This window comes from Neofelis nebulosa, chromosome 17 (genome assembly GCF_028018385.1).
Source record: "Neofelis nebulosa isolate mNeoNeb1 chromosome 17, mNeoNeb1.pri, whole genome shotgun sequence".
Taxonomy (NCBI): domain Eukaryota; kingdom Metazoa; phylum Chordata; class Mammalia; order Carnivora; family Felidae; genus Neofelis; species Neofelis nebulosa.
The window spans coordinates 26,976,328-26,991,561 of NC_080798.1; the positions used below are offsets into that span (position 1 = coordinate 26,976,328).

Genomic DNA, 15,234 nt, shown 5'->3' on the forward strand with positions numbered 1-15,234 from the left:
AGAAAGCTGCTTTCATAGGAAGGAGGGACCAAATTAGGTAAACAGGTAAATAGGGGTATAGACCCCTGTGCTGCAGGTGACGCTGCCCAGAGCAGAGCTGATTAGCAAAAGAAAAGGTGCCTTATTAACTCTGAGGTTACGAGCTCTATCTGTCCTAACCCCCAGGCTAGCTAAGATAAACAGACACGGCACTTCCTGTCTGCTGTTAACAGACCTGGTGCCAGGATCTGCCCATCCGCCTGGCACCAGGACTTTGTTTTGTATTAACCCAAACCCCTAAACCCGAATATTTCAAGACCCTCTTTCCCTCACGTCCATGAGTTAATGTTTACAGTTTCATTGTTTCTTTGTGCACGTCTATCACCATGTTTGTAAGCCTTCTGATCCTAATAAAAATGGAGCAAAGACCTTAATTGGGGCTCTTGTCTTTTCCTGGACACTAGCCATCTCTTGCTTTTAATCCTGCATCTGCTCTCTTGCTGGTCAAGAGAGAACCTTAGACTTAGAGTCTATGACAGCCTTGGTCACTGAGATGTTCCAAGCAGAAGCAAGCAGAACTAGTTGAGTGGCTCTGTTTACAGGTGAAGAAACCAAGGGCCAGAGTGAGGAAGTATCTTACTTCCTCATCCATTCAAGATCGCAGCAGCAATAATCTCCATGGAGGGCCTAAGAGTGGGAGTCCCTTCACAGATGCACCCTTGATAATCTTTTCAATAATAATTGGTCCTGGTCTGGCATGATCTTGCCTAGTCTTCAGAGTCAGAGAGGGTGAGTGGCTTGTCAAAGTCACCCAAAAGGAAGTAGCTCAGATGGCTTGGAACCCTTTATGGGTAACTTCAAAGCAGGCAGCCAAAGGTTGTGGGGACTACAAAAGATAGCAAAGATACTGTTTTACCCTCATAAAGCTGTCAAGCCTTATTGGTGGGGATAATGCATATACACAAAATAAAATATTTATTGGATGTTTACTACATGCCTGGCCTAGAGGAGTGGGCCCTGGGAGATGGCCTTGAGTCCTGAATTCATCCTGCCCGAATTTTCATTCTCTTTGGCTCAGATAACAGTTTTAATGTTGTGTGCACTCAGGCTGCAGCTTGGGAGAATGTGTGTCCTCGTTTCCTTCACCCTTCGCTTATTGAGGCCCTCTGTAATTTCCACAGAAAGGAGGAAGCCCTGTTGTCCTTTTTGATGTCCCAAGCAGGAAGCAGTCTGTGGTGAGTCAGCGCTGCCTGATCACTTATGAGGAGGTGAGGACCCCAGGGGAGGGCAGGGGGCCTGTTCAGGGATCTACATGGATCCACTTTGGGCATCGGTCAGCCTCCACCAGACACTGACCAGAGTAACGGTTCCAGCAGGCAGCCCTAAGCAAGCCACTCCTTCCCTGGTCCTGAGGCCCTGCTGAGCCCTCCAGCCAGCCCCACATCTCTCTCCTGGGCCCTCCTCACTCTGCTCCCTCTTCACTGCTGTGCTTGTCTGGATGCCACACACTGTCACCTACCTCCCTGCTTTTGTCACACATTGTCTCCTGCTTGGTAGGCCCTTGCTGTCCTGTCCAGCTGGCAGAACATACCCATCCTTCACATGGCTGCACAAGCTATGGTTCTTTTGTGATGCTCTCCTGGACACTTGCAAGTCTAACTTTGAGCCCAGCAGTTTCCAGGGCTGACAGTTGCCTGCTGCTCTCAATACCTCTGCCCCCTGCATCTCACTTGTTTTTCTCCATCACTGGATGTCAGGGACCTGAATTTATGCACTTTATATCCACATCCTTGGCGTAAGGCATGCTGCCTAGTCAACACTCAAAAACAAAACAAAGCAAAAGCAAAAGCAAAAACAAAAACAAAAAACAACAACCTAAAAATTATCAACCGAGAACATTAGGAGAAACTAAAAAGGAGCAAAGGCCTTTATTTGGGATCCCAGAATTGCTGTTTGAGGAGCACAGTTTCTAGGATAACCAGGAAAGTGTCTGGTTCACATAGGGCATTTTATGAGAGAGAAGGAAGGAGTCATTATATGATTCAGATAAAGAAATGGAAAAACAACAACAAAAAAAACCCTGTGAATTTGGTGTTGAGCGGCTGAGCCACTTCTGATTAATCTTATTGATTATTTTACCAGTGCTACCAAATGAAACTGTCCCTGGTATGCATTAATTAACTTTACTGTCCCCTTATGGTTCGATTGCCAGTTGCCCTGTTGAAATTTTATGAGCAACTGCCTTGCAAGACAATTGCTACTTGTGGCCCATTTCGAGAGTTCATCAGTTGGGAAAGAAAACGGAGCTTCAAATGGAGTCTCTTATGTTCAGACATTTCCTACAATTCCACAGAATGAATGCATGCCCCTTCCCTCTGTGTCCCTGGGCCGCAGGTAATTACTCAAGGATGCCAAGAGTTGCTAAGTCTTTAGTCCAGTTCCTCACTTTAGATATAAGGAAACCAAGACCCAGAGGGAGGCAGTGACTTGCCCAAGGTCACACTGCTGGTGACAGAGTTCAGACTAGAGCCCAAGGTCACACAGTTGGTGACAAGAGTTTACACTGGAGTCCAAGGTCACACAGTCGGTGACAGAGTTCACACTGGAATCCAGATATCCTGTCTCCCTATCTGGTACCCCTTTCCCTTTACCATGCTTCATGGAGTGGCTTCTCCCTTGGGGACATGGCAATTTTATGCTTAGTCATCAGACCTTGTGGATGGCATAGGTTGACCTCAAGGGGACAGAGGGGCTCTCTGAGGAAGACCTCCTGCTAATGATGGAGGAGGAAGGAAGTATGAAGTCATAAGAATTGCCACAATCCCTGGTTTCCACAAGTGAAACCTGGGGAGGCTGAGCCCTGCCCTAGAGCAGTGTTTTGAGGGTAGGCAATGGGCATGTGGGAGGTGTAGGCAAGACCTTTCCTAACCTACCACATGACCTTCCCAGGCTCATCTTCCCTGCACCAGCCCTGACAGCTCATGCTCCAGCCACATCTGGCGCCTCACCTGTCCTGGCCATTCCCATCCCCTTTACTCAGAGCACCTTTGCATTCAGGCTATTTCCTCAGCCTGAGCTAGCTTTTCCCCTCAATCCAACAATTGCAAGCCCAGCCCACCTTCTGGGTTCACCTCAAAGACCACTTGCTCTAAGTCCTCCCTGATTCCCCTCCTTTCTGTGTCTCACACAGTTTGCGCACTCTCGTTAGGCATGGCTTGGTAATTTCTATCTGGATACATGTCCCTCTTCTCTTTACCGTGTGGGCTTGAGGACAGAGATCCTACTTGTTGATATTGTGTCCCCCATAGCACTCAGTAAGCCTCAGGGGGATAGCAGGCGCTTCATCTTCATCAGGTCCGGGTCCGTGGTAAACAAGAAGTGAGGTTTCCTGGGACAGCCTCCAGGTCAAAGGTCCAGATGAAAGGGGAACACTGCTGTTGTTTCCAAAAGCGGCAATCAGATGATTGCAGAGCTCACACCCGGTCAGTTGCCCCCTCTCCTCGATTCTCATCTGACTATTTTGGCCTCTCTCCTTGGCACACTTCCACCGTCCCCAGGCTGGGGCCCACCCTCTGCCTCTCTAGCAGCTGACCTGGCCTCTCCAGATGTTTGTTTTGCCTGCAGGATTGAGGAGTCTGAACATTGCTTTTGCAATACAAGCCCCAGGTGGCTGTGTGACCTTGGCAGGCTACTTTACCCCTCTGAGCCTTGCAGTTCTTCACTGGTGAGGGTCACCTGACTCCCGGGGCTGCTGTGAAGTTCAGATGAACGAAGGCATGCGATGGGCCAAGCACTGTGGTCTGATACACAGTAAGTATTCAATGAACGCTTACAGAAATAGAAAGAGGGAAGAAACCCAGCCTTAGTCCCTTGTTTCTTCATGTTCCCCAAACTTACTCCTGGACCTATATTTGCCATTTCTCTTTTGTTAAGTCCTTCCTGGGGCAATACTGCAGCTGTTCCTCACTGCCATCCCTCATCTGACCAGCCGTGCCCTTCAGAAAGCCAAGACCCAGGGAGGGTGGGCTGCTGGTGGGATCCCTGTCCAATGTCATCTGGTTGTCTTTGCCCAATTGGGGGTGAAATCCATAGACAGTGACAAACCTACACAGTGTTATTTTTTCTTTTTAAAGATATGTCACAAATGGGAAGACTCTGAGGGCATGGAACAGGTCCTGCTTTCTGGAGCCCTTCGTGTGGCCAGGCTTGGAGGGTCCCTGTCAATAAGGGAGACGGTGAAGCCAAAGATGCCCAAAGCAAAAGGGTGTTCACAGCACCCATGGCTGCTTCAGCACCAGGCTGCTGTGTTCTTTGGCTTCCCTCCCCGAACTCCTTTCTGGCCCTCTTGCTAATCATGCCATTTCTAAGGGGAAAATGGCAAGAGTTGAGGGGGCAAAGCACAGGGGTCCAGTCTGGGCCTTAATCCCTAAGACACATCATCTCCATCCCTGACTCTCCCACCTGGAGGGTAATTCCCCCTACGTCTGTTAAGTAAGAGCCACGCGCAAGCCTCCACATCCCTAGTGGCACCATTTGGAAATAACAGAGGGAATCAGGTCTCTTAAAACCATCTGTTTATGTGGCTCTAAATTAAGTCCCACTGTGTGATCTCTGTTTCTTTATACCGTGGTTGTTAACGAGAGGCCCCGCTGGGCAGATAAAAATGTTTTTGAAGAGCCAGCAGAAAGGAGTTAGTCCTGATAAACAGGGAAGCCAGGAAGGGCTAGCGCTAAGCTGAGAGGAAGAAGTAAGGGATGGAGGAAGGTCAAGGCCAGGACTTTTTACACACAGGGAATTTCTGGAGGCTTGTGAACAGTGGATTGTGCCTCTTCCTCCTTCTCCCTTTATATTCTGAGTTTTCAAAGGGATGAAACTGGGGCCTTAACTTTGGGCAACTTTCATAGCCAAATGATCCTGACAGCCTATTTGTGCAGAACTTATCATTGGTAACTTTGTAAATACTTGGTTGGCTCACTGCTGTCTTGCTGCTTCTCCCTATCAGTCAGGGTCCATAAACTGCTCTAGATCTTTCAACAGAGGGAATTTAATACCAGGAATTGGTTACACAGAAAATGGAAGAAGAAAAAAAAAAGAGAGAGAAAATGGAAGACGTGAGAAGGTAAAGGAAAGCATTAGCAACAACAGGAAGCCTCTTCCTCCCCCTGCCCACTGAGGAGGGAAAGTTCAGAGTCAGTGCTAGTCCTGGCGGGCAGAAGCCGGACGGGAGCAGGGGCTGCCTGTGGGAGCTGGCCACATGCAGGGGAAGGCTTGCCTGCAGGAACTGGAGCCACGTAAGGGCTGTCCTCTTGAGAGGTGGAAACAGAGCAGAGACACAGCCACTGCTGAAAGTGCCCCCTAATGCAGAAGAGGAGGGGAGAAATGCCACTATTCTCCCCTCCTGCAAGCCTCAAGTCTTCCACTAACTTCTCCTGTTGGGCAAAATTATCTGGAAGCCAGTCAGCAAGGGAACCTGGGAGATGCAGTTTCCTGTAACACTGAGAACAATAGAAAGGCAGGGAACGAATAATGAGTAGCCTCTCCAACAAACCAAGGTTACTAGATGACCCAGCTAGGAAACAGGGAACCACTGAGTAGGAGCAAGGGAACTAAGCAGGCAGAATGGGGGCTAGACCCCCATTTGAAGCCATACAGCAGTGTGTCCCAAAATGTGTGACACACACCATGTGGGATACAGGAGCTGAGAAAGGTGGCAAGGGGACCAGGCAGGGCATCAAGCGACAGTTTATTAGGGACTGAGAAAGATTGTCTTTTTTTTTTCTTTTCTTTTTAATGTTTATTTTTTGAGAGAGACTATCCATGAGAAAGAGTGGGGAGTGGCAAAGAGTGGGGGAGGGGCAGAGAGAGGGGGACAGAGGATCTGAAGTGGGCTCTGCGCTGACAGCAGAGAGCCCCATTTTGGGCTCAAACTCACAAACTGCGAGATTATGACCCGAGCTGAAGTCAGACGCTTAAGCGACTGAGCCACTCAGGTGCCCCAAGCTTGTCTCTTTTCAATTCACTTTCCAATCATCTGATTGCATTACGGAGAAGGTCTCTTTTTGGTGCCAATAGGTCTTTAGCCTCTAAAGACCTCAGGTCTAAGCTTTTGGCTGGCATAATAGATGCTGTTGGCCTGCTCAGACCTCTCTATCCAGTTGACACACTCACTTCTCAGCTGTTGTGTGTTGGCTGTTAAGACTTCACAGCTACAGCCATCTCTTGGGCATGGCCTCACCTGGAAATAGGTAGGAGATTCTACTACCGCCCCCTGCCCCAGGACACTCTGCAGGCAATGACTGACTAACGCAGGAGACAAAAGCGTTCATATGTCAAGATGGTTCAAGTGCGAGGTACCATTCATGTTCCAGACCTCACCACAGGAGCAGGCTGAGGCTAGCCTTCAGCTGAACCCACACCTTTGCTTAGCTTCTGTTTCCCTCCCCCTTCATCAAGATTCCTCCCTCAATAAATCACTTGTGAAAAAAAGTCCTTATTCCTCACTTTAATTGTAGAGAATCTAACATTGCAGGCAACAGGATCTAGCTAGAATTTACTGACTTTGTATCCTATTTTTATCTGGTTGGTTTATGGTAGACTATAAAGGTTTTCCATTTATGGTAGTGATAGGAAGTTTCACTTTAAAATGCTGTTCGGGCTCCTGGGTGGCTCAGTTGGTTGATTGCCCGACTCTTGATTTTGGTTCAGGTCATGATCCTAATCTGTGAGATCAAGCCCCACTGGGCTCTGCACTGAGCATGGAGCCTACCTAAGGTCCTCTCTCTCTCCCTCTGCCCCTCACCCACACACATTCTCTCTCTCTCTCTAAAAATTTTTTTAAATAATTTTCATTTGACAAATGTAATTTAAATTACATTTAAAGAAACATTCTTTCTTTAAAGAAAGATGCAAAATAAAAAAAATACAGGTTGTACCCAATGTTCATAGTGGCTTCATTCATAGCCCCGGACTAGAAGCCACTCAAATGTCCTCAGCTGGTGAAGAAATAAGCAAATTAAAATGAATCCATATTCAGCAATAAAAAAGAAAGACTATTGATACATAAAACATTATGGATGAACCTCAAAAGCATTAGGTTAAGAAACTGCCACAAAACTCTAGGTGCTGCATGATTCCTCTTATCAGAAACTTTGAAAAGGCAGAACGATGGGGACTGAAAGCAGGTCAGCAGTCGCCAGGGCCCAGGAGTGAGGGCACGGCAGGACCGCAAGGGACAGGAGGGGACTTTGGGGTGATGAAACATTCTATACAACGTGATTGCAGTGGTGGTTACATACTGTGTGTATTTGTCAAATCTGATCTCTAGTTGTAAACGAATAAAACATGGGAATGAAAGGTATAGCATGGGGAACGTAGTCAGTGGTATTGTAATAGCGTCATATGTGACAGATGGCAGCTAGGCTTGTGGTGAGCATAGTGTAACACGTAGACTTGTCCAATCCCATGTTGTACACCTTAAACTAATGTAACGTATGTCAGCTATACTCCAGTTTAAAAAAAAAAAAAACACTTAAGAGAAACTCAAAGGCATAGTAAGGTTGGAGTTGCTCTTTTTAAAAAATATTCTGAGAGAGTGCGCATGTGCACGTGCATATGAGCAGGGGAGGGGCAGAGAGAGAGGCAGAGAAAGAATCCCAAACAGGCTCCGTACTGTCAGTGCAGAGCCTGATGTGGGGCTCGATCCCATGACCATGAGGTCATGACCTGAGCAGAAACCAAGAGTCAGACGCTTCACTGACTGAGCCACCCAGGCACTCCAGGAGTTGCTATTTTTGACAGCAAATTGTATGAATCAGGAGTAAGCTAAATAGAGAAGAAAATAATATAAGTAAAATTAAATTGAAAAACAAACAGGCTATATGCTTCAAAAGGGTGAATTTTAATATAAACTGTAAAGCTGATTTTTTTTTTTTTAAGTAGGCTTCATGCTCAGTGTGGAGCCCAGCATGGGGTTTGAACTCATGACCCTGAGATCAAGAGCTGAGCTGAGATCAAGAGTCAGACACTTAACCAACTGAGCCACCTACACCCCCCCTTAATAAAGCTGATTTTTAAGAAATAGTATAGACTGCACGTGGGCACAGGAGAAACTGACAACAGTGGAGGGGGGCAGAGAGGCGAGAGAATGACCATTTGTCAGGGGAGCATTCAGGCCTTCACTGAGTCACTCCTGGGAGGCGAACAAGCTGGGAAGTTCTGTTGGGTTGGGACAGAGTAGAGGAGGTGGGTGGGAGCCACTCAGACTTGGTTCCATGAGTATCCAAATGATGCTCCCTGACCTGTGGCCTCAGGCTTGATGCTGGTGCCAGATGCAGACAGCTGGGGGGGAGTGGTGAGCAGCAGCATTTTACCCCTCTTCCTCCTTCCCCTGAACAGGTGGAGTAGAAAGCAAGGACCCCTTTCTCTGCACATCCACACCTTTCCTGATGTTTTTGCGTTGTGTTTTTCTTTAAAGCAAATATCCCTACCCAGAGAGGAAGGAGGAGGAGGAAGGAAGAGTTTCCTGAGGAGGGTGGCAAAGGAATATCTCCCCCTGCTCAGCCTTCACATGAGGTGGAGAGCAAGAAGAGGGATTGATCATGAACATGAACTCTTGAGCAACCACTATGGAGAGCCGGATGGGTGACGGTTTACTGGGGCAGGGAGTGTCTGCTCTCAGCCTTGGTTTTTCAACTCCAAGCTGCTTATGGATGGGCCTTTCTCTGTTTCCCCATTCTGTCTCTGACTCTCTTTGACGGAGGTTCAAGCTAAGCAGAGGCAGGATGGCTTTATTTAGCAGAGGAAGCTGCTTTGAGTCTCATAATTGTTGACTTTGTAGAAGTTGGCTTGTCCAAACATCATCCATCACCGTGAACCATATTTCATCAAATTAAATGACTACTTTTTGCAAAGAAGTACTTGTACTAATATTTACCTTGCATCTTGTAAAATTGTATGGAAATCGAATAATGATGTTGCAAAAAGTCAATCCCCAGAGAGAATATGGCTGAGATGGCTATGCTGTGCATTCTGGCCCAGTGGACCATCTCCTTCACCTTGGTCCCCCTCCTCTCCCTGTGACAGCCCCAGCCCCAGCAGGAGGCAACTGAAAGACTTCCTAGTCTACTTGGATGCTCACATAGAGAATTTTTTAGATTTAGACTTAGCCCCCTTTTCCTCTCCATGGGTTCAGTTTTGTTGCTTTTTTTTTTTTTTTTTTTTTTTTTTTTTTTACCTTGCTAAGAAATTCCAAAAAAGTGAGTAAACAGTTGTGTACTTATAGAAAATCTGTTACCTGGGCACCTGGGTGGCTGAGTTGCTTAAGCATCAACCTGGGCTCAGGACATGATCTCACACTTCGTGAGTTCGAGCCCTGCATCAGGCTCTGTGCTGACAGCTTGGAGCTTGGATCCTGCTTCGGATGCTGCGTCTCCCTCCCTCTCTGTCCCTCCCCCGCTCTCCCCCTTCCCCCCCCCCCGCTCGTGCTCTGTCTCTCTCACTCTCAAATAAACATAAATAAACATTAAAAAAAAAAGAAATCTGTTACCAGTAAACATTAATAGAAGATGCTGAGAAAAATTACTTTGGTCGTTTCCTAAGTGGTATGCCTATTGTTAATAATTTCATTAATTTATCTGTCAAATATTTAGAGAGTTCATACACTCTATATGTACATAGTATATATACAGTGTATAACTATACACTATACTGTATACTGTGACAGATATACCTGTCTAGATATGTATCCATGTCTTCACTGTACAAATATTATTGAGCGCTTACCATGAGCCAAACACTGAAGCAGTCACCAGACAGGGAAGAATGGCAAATAGCTCCAGTGCCCTAAAATGTTATTTTACAGGAGGCAGTGGTGAAGCCTTCATCCACTCCGTTGTTCCTTCCTGTGTTAATTCACATCCACATTTATTCCTTTTTTATTTCATCATTTCATGGTGTTTTTTTCTTTGAGGTGTAATTGACATATAACATTTTAAGAATTTCAGGTATATAACATAATGATTCAATCTTTGTATACATTGCAAAATGATCAATCACCCCAATAACTCAAGTTAACACCCATCACCATACGTAGCTACAAAGTTTTTTCTTATCATGAGAATTTTTAACGTCTACTCCCTTAGTAACTCTTCAATATGCAATGCAGTATTATCAACTGTAGTTACCAGCTGTACATTATATCCCCACAACTTTTTTATTTTCTGATTGGCAGTTTGTACCTGTTGATGACCTTCACCCATTTTGCCCACTCCCCAACCCTGCATGTGGCAACTACTAATCTGTTCTCTGTTACCTGTATGAGTTTTGTTTTGCTTTGTTTTGTTTATAGATTCTACATATAAGTGAGATCATACAGTATTTGTCCTTCTCTGTCTGGCTTATTTCACTTAACATAATGCTCTCAAGATACATTGTGACAAATAGTAAGTTTTCATTCTTTTTTATGATTGAATAATACTTTGTTATATATAATTATATATTATATTATTTCATTATATACATATAAAATGAAGTATTATTCAGTCATTAAAAAATGAAAACTTACCATTTGTCACAACATGAATGGAATTATATATAGAATTTTATATTTTTAAATTTTTTAGTGTTTATTTTTGAGAGACAGAGACAGAGCATGAGTGGGGGGAGGGGTAGAGAGCAAGGGAGACACAGAATCCAAAGCAGGTTCCAGGCTCTGAGCTGTCAGCACAGAACCCGATGTGGGGCTCGAACCCATGAACCATGAGATCATGACCTGAGCTGAAGTCGGATGCTTAACCGACTGAGCCACCAAGGCGCCCCTATACTTTTCTTTATCTATTCATCTATCCATCGACACTTAGGTTGTTCCCATGTCTTGGCTATTATAAATAATTCTGCAGTGTGCATGGGGTGCAGATATCTTTTTGAGTAATGTCTTGTTTTCTTTGGATAACTACCCAGAAATGGAATTGCTGGATGGTATGGCTTTTCTATTTTTAATTTTTTGAGGAATCTCCATAGTGGCTTCAGCAATTTACATTCCCACCAGCAGTGCACAAGGGTTCCCTTTTCTCTACATCCTTGCCAGCACTTCTTTCTTGTCTTTTCGATAATAGCCATTTTAACAGATGCAAAGGGATACCTCACCATGGTCTTGATTTGCATTGCCCTGATGATTAGTAATGTTGAGGATCTTTTCATGTACTTGTTGGCCATCTGGATGTCTTCTTTGGAAAAATGTCTATTGAAATCTTCTGCCCATTTTTAATTGATTGCTTTTTGCTATTGAGTTATATGAGTTCTCTATATATTTTGGATATTAACCCCTTATTGGATATATGATTTGAAAATATTTTCTTTCAATCAGTAGGCTGCCTTTTCATTTTGTTAATGGTTTCGTTTCCTGAATGTCCTCTACTGGGCACTAAAGTGCTAGTATGAGATATTTCCCTGCCCTTGAGGAGCTCACAGTCTGGACACACTCCAGAATCCATTCCCAACTCTCTCACCATGAAGTTGCTCAACCATCTACCCACCAGAGGAAAGGGCACACATGGTGATGTGAAACAGTGGCCAAGAAGATGGAGCAATTGACCAGACAGTTGCTCAGTGACTGGCCTGGGCTCTGGTGCTGGGGACGTTGGAGGAGGTTAACTCTTCCCAGCGGCATCCTGTACTTCCCCTTTGTCCACCTTCATCCATTTGAAGTTAGTTGTCTAAAGGCAGCAATGCAACACTGTGTCTTTTTCAGAACAGGGTCTGATACACAATAAGTGCTCAACAGATATTTGTGGCCTTTCCTCTTCTGCCAGCTTCACAGAGAGCAATGGATTCTTCCTGTAGGGCCTCTGGGACAGGGTTTTGGAGGAAGTCTCAGGGACCTTGTTGTGTTGGTATGAGGAGTGACTAGTATTCAGAAAAAAAGTGCCACACGTGTGATAAATGCTCAAAAGAAACATGAATGATGATGATTAGTCATGGGTGGCTAAGAAGCCTGGCTGTCTGATCAAGGCAGAGAGAGGTTGGAGGCACTGGACTCCAGAGGGTGCGTCCAGCCTTGGAATGCCAAGGGATGCTTCTGCAATCCATGGACAAAGGTGTTTCTCTGTTTCTCCCTTGTCCAAGTACCCCATCCTGGCAGTCCACACTGCAGGATTATCCATGAGCCTGCCAAAGTGGGGACTCAGAAGCCCGTGGTGGGGACTCCAGCCCCCGAGTTGCCGAAGGCAGGCTGGGGGGCAATTGCAAACACAGGTGGGGTAGAGCAGTAGGCACCCACCTGGGTGCTCCCTCTCCGTTGGTACAAACTTGGTTCTCCAGTTACTTCCCTTTGCCTCTGTTGGGGGAAGGGGTGGGGCTCTATTTATCCTTCAAGTGACATAAAGGAAGGGGCACCTTGTTTTACAGGATGAGGGGATTTGTTAGCTCCGCTGCTGTTTATAGTTGAGATGATGTCATGTGGCCTGACATCTTGAGCATTTCCCTTTCTCACTTCCTCCATGAGCATTGTCTTTAGTTTAAAATCTTGAATCCCTGATGTCAGTTTCCCCATCAGTTCCAAGAGCCAGAGGGAAGTAATAATTTTGTCACATGACTATTTAGGCTGAATTGCACTGAGGCCTGGCTGTGCCACAGACACAGGGCTAAGCACTTCTCATTATTCACTCATCTAATCCTCACAGCAGTTCCTTGAGGCAGCTGCTGTTAGCACTCTCAGTGTACAGATGAGGAAACTGAGGCTCAGGGTATGCAAGGCACCTCTCCAAAGCTATCAGGTGTTAAGTGGTGAAAACAGAACCCAATCTCTTAACCACAAAATCTTTTTTTTATTTTTTGTATTTACTTTTTTTTATAGAGAGAGAACACGAGTGGAGGAGAAGGGGAGAGGGAGAGAGACAGAATCCTAAGCAAGTTCCATGCTGTCAGCTCGATCCCACCACCCCTGGATCATGACCTGAGATGAAACCGAGAGTCAGATGCTCAACTGACTGAGCCACCCATGTGCCCCAACCACAAACTCTTACATCTCCAAGAAAGGCAACTTCTGTTTCTGGAATTTGGATTGAAAGAAAAGCCAGGAGGACAAAAAAGCTGTTACTTTGGAGGTGACAGCTTATTGGAGGATAAGAGGTTGGTTGGTGGTTGGAGGAAACGTCTCTTAAGTGAAAAATGGCCCTGAAACATCCCTTCATTTTTAGCAATAACTATAAGCAAAACAGCCTTTCCCCATTAGTAATCTATTATCCATGGCACAGAAACCAGATAGTGGCCAAGAAAACAACATCTCTGAGCCCTGGACTGAGAGAGCCAGAGGGACGAGTGAGGGACCGGCAAGTTTCCCAGTTCCCAGTTGCCCCAACACACTCGCCGTGCACACACCTGTGGTCCATCTCCCGTGCCCCATGCCCATGGCAGAGCAGCGTGGGGGCAGCGAGGCCTCTGGCAGAGAGCACCAATGGCTTTCCAGAGACCGTACTGGGCGAGGACTGCTGCAGAGCCAGAGAGCTTGTGGCTGTTTTGTTTTGTTTTGCTTTAATAATTGGGGAGGGTACCAAATGAAGAAGCAAATATCTGGCGCAGAACAATCCAAAGGATCCCAGGGCCTCAACAGAGAAGAATCCAGACCCACCCGTGGCTGCTGTTGCCATATCCAGGCAGCGAAGCCCAGACTTGCTGGATGCCTCCGGGAAAGGATGTGATGAAAGCGGAGGAATAAATATTCTTTTCCTGACTGTTGAGATCCAAAAGCCTGTGCCTTTGGACACACAGAAAGGAGAAGCTGACTAAAGGTGGAAGGGGCACAGGAAGAGTAAGACCAACACCCCTCCCCCAGGGGTGGGGGGGAGGGGAGAGAGCAGAGGGGAAGCCCTGAAGCCACCATCGGTGGTCTGTAGAGGGACTCTTCCCAGGAAGGACTCTGGGGCCATGGCAAAGCACCAAGAAAACGCCAGGGCCCCAGGCAGCTTCCAAGAGTGAGGAGCAGTGAAATGATCACACCACAAGGAGAGACCCTACACTGAGAGCACTGAGGAGGGCTGGCCCCCAGACAGACAGAATTCTGGGTCCTCAATAATAAGTCCTGGGTAAACCCCCCAGAAATTAGGGGCAACCTATGAAAAAGGGTGAGTGCTCCCAGTTGGCCTGACATTTCTGCTACCTAGCATAATAGAGGCTCGGAACAAAATTAAATTTGTATATATATGTATGTATGTGTATATAAATTTGGCTGGCTACATGGTGCGTAGAGGGCACGTTTCTCTCCAGACAGAGTGTGGGCACCATCATCCTCAGCAAAACTTGCTGTTTCGTCTCTGGGAAGTAGCCTGCATAACAAATCTCTTGTCGCTTTGGGGAATCCAGTGGCTCAGGCCCCCCCAACCCCTCTGCCGGTGGTCTGGGGAAGGCCTGTTTACGTCCCACACAAGGAGTTTCTGGAAGGAGATTCCTTGTTCCCCTGGAATGGTGTCTGTCCCACTGGCAGGTTGCCCCCTGACTCACCCTCCTGCCTATGTTCAATATGGAATTTCAAATCTTAGTAACTGTTTGGTGCTGAGGACATCAATTCAGAGACTGGAATCCATGGGTCTTAGCTTGCCCCTCAAGGCCTGCTGTTACCTGGCTTCCCATGACTGCTCTGGCTTCATGGCCTGACATGGCCCCTCTTGGACAAGACACTCTGATGGCAACATCTCAAACAGGTGGCTCTCCGGGGTAACCTCCGGGCATGTCTCCACTCCCAACCATTACCCCATCCCCAACCATCCGTCTATTCCCTGGCAAGCAGCCCCTGAATTTTCAAGACTAAGCTCAGACATCACCTCCTTTGTGAAGTTTCCCCAGGTGAAAGTAACCACGCCCTTGTGTGTGACCTCACTGTGCCACTGGCGATGGCTCTTGTGCCATTTTACTGAACCTGTCAGTTATCATGTCGTTTCCTTCTATTCCAAGACTTTTGGGTTTCAGAAGGAGAGAGAGACAGAGAGAGGGAGAGGGAGAGGAGGGGAGAGATCAAGTAAGTGGAGGAGTCATCGAAGGGGCCGCTAACTCTTTGGCCTTATAAAGGGTGTTTATGAAAATGTACGACCTCCTTTACCATCACCATTATTTCATAAAACAAGGTAATGTTAATCCAACAATAGAAAGTCATGACTTCGGATTTAACGATGGTGCTTTGAAGAAGACTCTTGACACCTTCTACATTGATATACACATGTTGCCCTTTATTTCTTATTGGTCCTTAGGCCACAAGGTGAGGACCAA

General features: G+C 46.4%; 1 long non-coding RNA gene across 2 annotated transcripts in view; it reads right to left on the reverse strand.

Annotated features, from left to right (window-relative positions):
- Nucleotides 1–14,922, reverse strand: part of LOC131499258 (uncharacterized) — a 32,115-nt gene extending 17,193 nt beyond the window's left edge. Inside the window, exon 1 of one of the 2 annotated variants that reach the window (XR_009255776.1) lies at nucleotides 14,590–14,922. This is a non-coding gene — a long non-coding RNA (uncharacterized LOC131499258). The remainder of the gene's footprint in view (nucleotides 1–14,589) is intronic. The other variant, XR_009255774.1, reaches the window with a different exon arrangement.
- Nucleotides 14,923–15,234: the final 312 nt, after the last annotated feature.